The 10,414-nt window shown below is 42.4% G+C and overlaps 1 long non-coding RNA gene across 1 annotated transcript; it reads right to left on the minus strand.

Annotated features, from left to right (window-relative positions):
- Positions 1-552: 552 nt before the first annotated feature.
- LOC114056760 lies at positions 553-10,179 on the minus strand. Its single transcript, XR_003571082.1, has 2 exons — positions 10,071-10,179; positions 553-798 (listed from the first exon to the last, which is right to left on the minus strand). It is a non-coding gene; the product is annotated as an uncharacterized LOC114056760 (long non-coding RNA).
- Positions 10,180-10,414: the final 235 nt, after the last annotated feature.

A 10,414-nucleotide genomic window follows, 5' to 3' on the forward strand; every position in this document is an offset into this window, starting at 1 on the left:
CTCTGGTTTCCTTCATCAGTTACTGCTCTGGCCTGCCTCTTGCGAATATCAGGATGAAGGCTTATTTTGAACTTAGAAGGCTCTAAACAGAAATAAAAGCTCTGGAATTTTTCTTTTGATTTTATTTTTAATACAACTTTGAAGAGAAATAAAGGACCTGAAAAATTGCAGCCTAAGAAAACCTTTACCTGGCTTGGCTCTCATTCTTTAAGAAAGCTTTGTTTAAAGGCATAGGTGCATAAAGGTTGCTTTCAGGCCTTCCTCCTTGCTTGATGGAGAACACTATATGAGGTGGGAGTTGTGTGAGAAGGGGCATGTCTATGAGAGGTTTTGTGGGGGTTTTGTCTTTGAAAACATAATTCTGTTGGCTCTGATCTTGTGTCAGCTTGCATTTAATTCCTCTCATGTGAAAGCAAACCACAGAACAACTGATGCAAAGTTGCCACACAGGGTTATCTTCATGTGCTCGTGTCCCAGCCCGCTAGAGGCGGCGCGCAGTATTCACAGATGTTGTACTGGGATGGTTTTGTGGTCCTCTGTGGTTTCTTTTTTCTCTGGCTGCCTGAGGGGAAAGAGCATGTTTCTCATCCTCCTTGGCTGTAACAGAAGTGGAGGCAAGCGTGACTCCTGTGCCTGGCGTTGCTCTCCCTCTGTGATGGGCTCTCTGCCTGCCTCACAAACAGCAGATGTAAGGGGAGCTACTGCCAGGCTCCACGAGATGCACTGGAGGCACTAGAGACACAAGCTGAGTATTGACTGCTGTAGCAGATGATTTCTGTGACCTGGGAGAGCTACCACCTATTAGGGAGGTAAAGCATGCAGGCAAGTTTTAAACGATCTGGCTTCGAGGTGATTCAGAACAGTATCTGCAGCTCTGCCAAGTTAAAATTACAAGTTTCATCAGCTCTCGGGCATCAGGACTTCAAGTCATGCACACGCTGGAGGCAGGAAAAATGTCCCTTTGAGGAAGCTGCATATTCCTTCAAAGCAGCCTGAGCTATGGGTCCTGCTGGCAGGATGGTACCCCAGCTGACCAGTTGGTCTGCTCAGAACAGAAGCTGGACTTTGACGAGCTGTGAAGCAAAACCATCCTTTCCTCCTGCTGCACAGCACAGGCTGATGTGAGCAGAAGCTCCTGGCAAGTCTGTGATTTCCCAGTACCACTTTATGTGAAGGTGTCTGGTAAGCCAGTGCCTGAGCCTCATCTTCTATCCCCCTCTCCTACTCTGTCATGCCAAGTACAATCAGGGCTCAGTCGTACTGCTGCTTTTGGATTAAGACTTGTCTTGTTCGGTTTTGGCATCTTTTCACACCACTTCATTTCTTTATCAGCCCATGTTCACCCCTCTCAGTGCAAAGTATTTCACAGCCTTAGAAACCCAACTATCTTCATGTTCACTGCACACATGTGAGTCCCCAGAAACTGCAACCATGCAGATACCATAAAATAGCCTTTATCTGTGGCAACTCCTGCCAGCTCGCTGTGCAGGAAGGAACCCATGTGTGAACCATCACCACACAGCAGGGTTTGCTGACTAGCAGTGGCAAATGGGACACGGCATGTACATGCCTCTGCTCCGATTGCTTCCCTGCTTTGAGTCTTCCTGTATCTATAAAGGCTAGAGAGGTATCATATGGTAAGTACAACCTTAAATTTGTATAGCTAAATCAACTTCAACCGAATGCTTTCTAAGGAAAGAGGAAATAAGGAACGCTTTGCATCCTTAAATCTCTTTGTTTTGCTGGAAAATTTAATTATTTAAGTCTTAATGAAAGAAGGGGATGAAGGCTGTCAGCCAGCAGAGCCCACTTGGCTAGCATTCAGCTTCCAGTGCCTTAAAGAGATTTATGTGGCCGTTGGGAGAGTGTCAGTTCCTATTGTAGTTATACCCAAAGCCTGGCAAGGAGGGATGGGGAGGAGGGGGATGCCTGGGAGCTCAAGGAGTGCACACAGGCTCAAGTGAGTTCCTGCAGCATTGTAAGTTCAGAATCCAGAGCTTCACCCAAGGGCACTGAACTCACAGTGAACTCCTCAAATGCTATCAACACCACTGGGGTTGCTCTTGTTGCACGGGATTGCAAGCACAATCCCCTCTTCCATTGCTATAGGAAAGACAATATAGAGTCAGTGTACAATAGGGTCTTGTTTTGCATTCCAGTAAAATAGATAATTAGGAAGCATAAGATAGAGACAAATCTCTTGCTCAGGCCCGCTCAGACTGCAAGAACAAAAGCCAAGTGATACCATGATGGGGGTAGAAATGTTTAAACCAGATTTCAAGCTTGTTACTGGGTCTATTTTAGCAGTATTTCTCCCTGTTTCAACCTCTGTCATCAAGGCTATGTGCTGGCATACTTTATTCATTGTCTCCCTGAACAGATGTGTCTTCAGCTTTGCACCAGTATCAGAGAGAGGGTCTGGTGAGTTCAGAGAGCAAAATAAGCTGAAAGCCAGCACCTCTGGACAACCAGCCTGTAGCCACTAGAAGCACGTGGGTTCTCAGTGCAGAGCCAGAAAACAAACACACACAAAAAAAAGCCCCAAGATTTGCAGGGTTTTTAAAGTAATTTCTGTGAGAAAGATTGTTTTATCCTCAAGAGTAAGTCCACTCAAAATAATCATGATGTTGCCAATACTTCAGTCTGATGGGCCTGTAACATCCCTCTGAAAACAGTCCAACTGAAGTGGTGCAGTACCATTCATTATCTAGGACATGCAAATCATCTCATGCTTTGTAAAATCTATATTATGAAGTAAAAGCTCAATGCAAACAAAGCCAAAATAGTAGCTATCATCAGGGTTGAGGTGGTGGTGGTAGTGGTGTTTGTTTTTAAAAAGAAACAAGATTATCTTTACTTTCCAAGCCAAAGGAATGGCAAGTGTCAAAAATGGATAGTTCTTCAGGATATCAGAAGCACCTAAATGCACACACAGGGATATCTGTACAGGCAGGCAGAACTACTTTACTGATATTGGTATTTAGTAACTCAGGCACAGACCAAAAAATAAAGAAATAGAGGAAAAAAAGGAAAGAAGAATTAGAGTCCCCCTCTCAGAAAATAAATTATATATCCTGGTCTCCATCTGCTGAAGATTGTTGGGAATCTTTCTAGTCCTTCTTTGGGAAATGCCCCATGATAACTTTAACTGAGAAAGAACTGAATAAAATGAGGTTGGACATCAGAATCTGGCCTTTCATCCTGCAATTGGATCTACTGTCTCTTGTCCCATGTGTCCCATCTTGGCACCAAGAGAGGTCTGCTTAAGGGCAGCCGTCTGTCTGCTCCAGCTAACTATAGCACAGGAACTGCAATTATCAACATTTGCATTCCCCAAATTCCTCTGCAGATCTCCACTGGGATAGTATTATAGTTATTCTTTGTTTGCAAATATACATACTTTATCAGACTAATTAGCTGGGAACTACATTTAAACTGAAGCCACATGACAAAATCTTGAGGTTTTTTTAAGCAGTCATGTTATGATAAAATGACCTTCGCTCTGTAAGCCTTGGGCACACATGACTTGTGCTCAACAGATGGACAGAGGGATAAAGGCTAAATGTGAAATCAACACAAAAGCTTACAGAGTAACGTGGGTTACTGTAAAACCACTTTCCTAAAAAGCCGCTTATGGTCTTGGTTCCATTGTACAAATAGAGACACAGAGATCAATGCTGGAATCCACTCTTAGGCCAGCCTCATTCTTAAGAAGTGGCAAAAATATTTTAAACCCCTCTACAAATAGCATACTGCGTTCTTCATGTGTTAATTTTTTAGCAGCCCAGATGCTGCTTCAATGGGATTGCTTTTCTGTGCAACTCGTGTGATTAAGAACTGAGCAAGGATGAGTTTTATTGGGGCAATTTTTAAATTAAGCCCTTAAGTATCTGACTAATTTTGATTTCAGTGTGACCTAATCTCATGCTTTACCCTAAGTACCTGCTTAAGCATATAGCTGAAGTAGGGCTTAGCCAAGATTGGTTGATTCTTGCCACACCCAGAAAGGTAAAAACTGCACTGGGCATTCCCCTCTGGTCATGGTGAAATTAGAAATGTGCAGCAAAACACTGAAAGAAAAGCCTATTGCTAATAATTGTCACTTGCTCAGAAGGGTATTTTCATCCCACACAAAGTTTGCCACATTGCATTGCTGTTTCTGAGACTGATAGGCTGCCAGTTGAAGAGGTGCTCATTTACTCAGGAACAATTAATTGGTGACACTGGCAATTATGTCTGTATTGATCACCTCAGCTTTCAGGTTCAATTCAGGGGTAAGCAATAATGATATCACACCATGCTCTCTACTTATGACAGGACTTGATTTGTGGTCTTTACCAAAATGAATCTGAGTTCAAATCAACAGTCTGAAAAGCTAAATGAGCAGAGAGGCTCACAAGATCTGCAGAGAGGTGGTGTGTCGTGAAAGTGCTACTGCTACTGAGAATCTGTCACTAGAGGAAGAGAACTGGAACTCCAAAGATACAAAATGAAACAACTTCTTCTCCTTGGACTGGTATAAAAGGGGAAGAAGTATTTCTATAAATATATTGCACTTTACCTTGAATAGAAATTGTTATAGATATAATTCTTTAGTTTTTAACTTATTAATAATTTTTGTTTTACTAATAATAAATGTGTATACTATTTACCCCAAATCCTGTCTCTCTTTTGTCTGCAAATACCTTCTCTCAACTAATAGTAATTGTGTGGAGGGTGGAAAGCAAATTAACCCAAAGCAAAACCACAACATGGTGAAAATCTTCCTTGCAGTGTTCCCATTTCATGCATGTGTTGCAGTTTAACCCCAAGTGGCAGCTAAGATTCATGCAGCTGCTCACTCACTCCCTCCAGGTGGGATGGGAGACAGAATTGGAAGGGTAAAAGTGGGAAATTCTTTCTGCACTTGCCATGGGCAAATGTTCATCCATCCCCAGGAAAGCAGGGCTCTGTCATGTGTAATAGTTACTGGGAAGACCAACAACATCAAACATCACCTCCTTCCTTCTTCTTCTGTGGTATGGAAGATCCTTTTGGCTAGTTTGGATCTGCTGTCCTTGCCATGCTCCCTCACAGTTCTTGTGTACCTACTCACTGGCAGAGCGTGGGAAACTGAAAAGGTCTTGGCTCTGTGTAAGCACTGCTCAGCAATAAAGAAAACATCGCTGTGTTATCAACACTGTTTCCAGCACAAATCCAAACATAGCCCCACGCTAGCTACTATGAAGAAAATTAACTCTATCCCAGCCAAAACCAGCACAGTGCGTTTGCAAGGTCAAGGTGGTGTTTTTTTTAGTGCCAATATTTGGAAGAAATGCTCATTTTCATCAGAGAGACAAAAATATATGTACCTCCATGAAAGACTGCAATGGTATAATGGAATGGTTAAGATCTGTATGCCTAAACAAAGTTGTATGGTACCATCTGTGGGCCAGAAGCACTGCACACTGACAGTGGCCAAGCTTATTATGGCATCACTGCTTTTCTTTCAGATTCTACTCCTTCGTATTGTCTAAACTGAGAGCCTAACACAGCAGCAAAGCAACTGTGGAGAGGAGCTTGGTGGCTGTTCTGCTGAGAGAACACCACTGGACTAAGCCCGGGCTGAGGACTCCTGCAGGCAGCAGTCAGCTCTGTCCTGTGCTTGCACAGCTCCAGCACACTGCAGTTGGGGTTAATGAACAGGTTTCCGTGCTCCTATGATAACAGCAATAACCTGAATGATAAAACCTCATCATTGATCCTGAAAACAGGAGAGAGGCCACATGAGGCGGTTATCTGCCTCCCTGGCTTATTCAGTATTTCAGCAAGCAGTGCAAATGCAGGCCAGGTCAAATCAAATCAAATCATAATTCAGTCCAAATCTGAATAATGCACCAGCAGCACAGTCTAGGAACAAAATGGAAACAGTGTGACTTTCACGCTCAAGGGTTAAGACAGCACTGTGTAGCCTTTGGGTACCTGCTGTGGCAATCAGGCGAAACATCATTGGATTTAAACCAATACAATGAGTAAACCAGAAACCCTGGCCTTGGTCTGTATAAGTCATTGCACTGTATTTAATGTACTTAAGTCATTGCACTGTATTTAATGTACTTGCTGCTTTCAGTTTATAAGGTGATCTAGGCAGTATTAAACAATAAAAAAAATTAGAAACTTGCTCTGAGAATACTGCTGTGCCTTTTACCGATAACTGATTTTTACAGTATGTTTTCAGATCATAGTCTTTAGTGTTAGACAAAATGTTGATGTAGACAAAGCTGAGTTGTTTGATCTTGGATTGAAAAAGATTATTTTCAAAATCTATCATGATATCACAAAGCTAAACCTAATGAGGAAAAAAAATCACTATCAGTCAGATGATGAAAAACAACAAACCCACCAAATGCTACAGTATATCCAACAGCATGTGATGCAATCTGGCATTGCAAGGAGAGAGGGGAAGATTCCCCCCAAAAGATTCCCATATAACTTCAGGTAATCCTAGAAACAGAAATGAGAAAGAGCAGTACAGAAAGTTGTTAAACTGTGCATTACGTGCAAACCAATTGCCCATTCCTGTAGGATCACTCCTTGACTTCAAAAGATGGACACACAGCTTGGCTCTGCCCACAACTGCTTTGAACAGTAAGTTAGGGGTATAAACAAGGTACACACTGACCCTTGCAAAGCAAATGGGAGAAAGCCTGAATAATCTCCATGTGTATAATCATCACAAAGTCAGGGCAGTACTTATCACACAGCATATGCATTCCAGCTGTAATGTATGTCTGCAATGTAACTCACCCACCTAACACATAGACAGGAAATAAGGTCTTTTTAGTGTCTGAGTCTAACAAGATAAAGCTGCTGAGTTTAACCCTATCAACACTAGAGCAAAAAGAAGCTTAGACAACTGTTCACATGCTTAAGGCATCTTGCCCCATCAGGATCTGAACTGAATCTAGCTGATGGATGTTTTTATGTTTCAGCAAGGGAGTAAAACGGCAGGTCCACGGCCAGCTTCTGATCGTGAGATATTCTGTAGTCAAACGAAGATTATAAAACTGCCTACTAGCCACAGCTCAGGTGTGCTTGGCCTCACACCTTAAACAGAGGACATGATCATTGATCAGGTTTAGTCTTTTCATAAACTAGAGAAAAATTCTTATCAAACGTATCCATGATGCTTAAATGATGCTTAAAGGGACACCCAACAAACTGTCCTGCTGAGTTGTTCTGCTGGCTACATAGAACTAATCCTTTCAAATAGTTCTCCTGAGCCAAGGAACATAAGCAAAAACTCACAGCTTCCACACTGGTAGTGTTCCTGTGCGAGTGGGAAGTGATAAGAACTAAGGGGTCCAACCAGAAAATGCTCTCTGGCCCAGCACTTGTAAAGACAACAAGGTCATGAACCTCATGGGACTACATGAAGAAAGCCAGTTTACAAGGTTCGCAAGTAAGATTTGCAGGGCTGGACTCCAATGATACAAGTGTCCCTTTAATTTCAAAGCTCATAATTTCAAAGCTATTCAATAAGAGGGGAAGCTAGCCTAGAACCTCCTGAGACTCTCGAGGTATGGAGCAAGGAAGGTAAAAGTGATCATGACCACTGCACCTACCCAGAACTTTGCAGCTAGGGATTGCTCCCTCTGGCAATCCCTGCTGTGGGAGACAGTAGGTGGGACCGCTCCCTGGCCTGCCACATTTCACCTATACATGGATGATTTCCTCCTCCCCTCTCTGTTCTAGCTTACCCTTGAGAAAGAAGGAGGGGATTGCCTTCTGGCCCACCCTGGAGGGCTTGTGTCATTACCAGGCACTTCATCATGAGAGCTTGTAATTGGGCCAGTCTTTGGTCCTCCATCCAGCCAACCCTCTGCTGCCCACCAGTGCAGAAACAGATAAGTGATGCAAAGTGACCCCCTGCAGATATGTCTGAGAGACATGGCTTTTTGGCTTCTTCTCAGATGGGTCACTTCACTTTGCGTAATCCTTTTACAAAACAGACTTGGAAACTGTAAGACTATGCTGAGTTATTACACAATAATTCCAGCAGCATCTTTCAGGATATACTAAAATAAATTGTTAACTATACCCCTGGTCTTGAAATACCATTTCTACCTCATACCATTTATTAATCTCAGCTGCACTGAATTATTAATCTGAAATCCTCAATTACTCCCATCACTAAAAATACCAGCATGACTTTTAGATCTATATTTCTACCTTTTACTGTAATGCATTCTTCATTTTAATTACTGGCACCATATTGTCAAAGGTCAGTGCCTTATCTTTGCAGAGCATTTGTCAATGTAAAAAAAAAAAGGTTGACAAGTGCATAAATCATCAGGTGTGACAAGCAGTGAATTCTTGAAGGAGAATGATGTGGAAAAAAGATCGTGTTATCTAGGTGAACCAAAAGCATGTCAAAGTGAAGCAACAGGGGAAACATCATCTGCTTCTCCTGCCACAGGTGTGCATTGTGCAAGACATTGTTCTGGTGTTCATTCTTTTCCGTGAAAGGAAAAGAGATCTTTTGCAAGAAAGGGTTTGTTTGTGGACTAAAAGGATAACAAAAGCTCCCAGATAAAATTCCTAAATGAAGAAATCAAGGTTGCATCTAATCAAAACCACAGAAGATACCTAAACAACAATCCCAACCCAAATTAAGCCTCAGCTGTCTAATGACCCCTAAAAATGAACTGCTGCAGTCCTCTTATTGCCATTACCTTTTCTGATTCAAAGAAGAGCTGCTTTGTCATGAAAATCCCATCTTCAGGGTCTGTCATTGGTCTAGCTGGTGAAGGCCCACCATACAAACTCCTCTGCACTAATACATAGGAGCTATACCTCACTCAGGAACGTTAAAAGTGTCCTCAATGTGGCCCAATCCATTTCAGAGCGTCCTACTGATCTGCCAGCTGATCAGGGCAACTAGAAAGGTCTCTTTAGGAAAGCAAAGGGTTGGTTGTGACAAGGGATCGCCAGCTCTGTTTGCTTTTTTCTAACCAGAAGAGTCACTTTAAAAAAAAGACAGCACACGCTGTCAGGCAAAACACAGTTTGTAAACGGATGCCCTTACCTTTGCTGTTAGCCCATGCTGAAGCCTCTACATTTTCAGTTTTGCTACCCTGGTCAGCTGCCTGCGCCACAGTCTCTGCCATGATGTGTGGACACACCCGCACACCAGCCGTGACACCTCACAGATTTAAGGTACGGGCACTGCCTTGCAGGAAAGCTGGCCTTAGGCTCCATGCAGTTCCTGTCAGCTGATGGTCAAGAATAATTATGCCCAGCATTCAGGTTGGAGCACATGTGAGGAGACATTAAAATGCCCAGCACTACATCCTCAGTACCCTAAAGTTAAACATAGTAATGTGCTTTCTTCTTCAGGGAACAGCAATGAGTCCAGTCATCATCTTTTTAAATTCACCTCCACCTAGTACAAGAGTAATTCTTTTTCTGTCTAGTTTCTTTCTTCCATATGTGCTTTCAGATTCATTACTTGTAAAAATTCTGAGACCAACAATAACTGCAGCAAATAGAGATAATGTAGAAAATGCAAGGATATCTTTGGAAACCACACTGGATTTTTTCCTTACAAGACAAATAATGTATTACATCATATCTCTCATTCCTCTTCTAACCTTTTTAATAAGAAAAGACAAACACAAACCAACATCTGATTGGGTCAAAACCTTTTAACCAACAGCATATGTGCTAGTGATACAAAGGTGATATGGAAAGTAGTTTTTGGGGACTTCTAACACCAGAAGGATGCTCTGGAAATGATTTATATAAAGATCCTGTTAGTTTTTCAAGCTAATCTAGTGCCAGCTGGATATATAGGAGTAATAACTCCTGAGGCTGAACCATTATTGCAATCTGCAGAGCAGGAGTAGGACAGGATGGGAAAAACAACTTTCTCTTGTGCCACTCCCAACCAGCTTCAGTTTTGATCTAGGAGCTACATCCTTCAGGTATGAGAAGGAATCTTGAACCTTCACCCCTCTGGAGTCACTGGATTTCTTCCATCATCTGTGCACTTCAAGGGTGGATCTGGAAGATTCACTAACTCACTTTACCTGTTGCCTTGTTTATTTAGCATCAGGTGGAGAAACTGAATTTTAACAAACAGATATCATCATCTTTCTTCAAATTCTCAAACTCCAGCTCTGGCTCTCCTCTTTTATGCGGAAAAAAAGAAAAAAAACCCAGGAGAAAAAAATAGACCCTGTCCCACATACATGGACAGTTCTCTCCAAGCACCAATACAATGGGCACTACACAGAAAGGGTGTCCTCCAACAAACTGCTTTTAATCTACTGATCAGAGTTAACATCAGAGTCATGCTGAGGAGCCGGCTACCAGAGCTGCTCTGAACACTGACAGAAATGCCTTCTTTTGCTGGGTGGATGGGCCTCTTACA

The sequence above is a fragment of the Empidonax traillii genome, unplaced genomic scaffold (assembly GCF_003031625.1).
Source record: "Empidonax traillii isolate 1590-97213 ecotype Southwest subspecies unplaced genomic scaffold, ASM303162v1 scaffold103:size1334136, whole genome shotgun sequence".
Classification (NCBI taxonomy): Eukaryota; Metazoa; Chordata; class Aves; order Passeriformes; family Tyrannidae; genus Empidonax; species Empidonax traillii.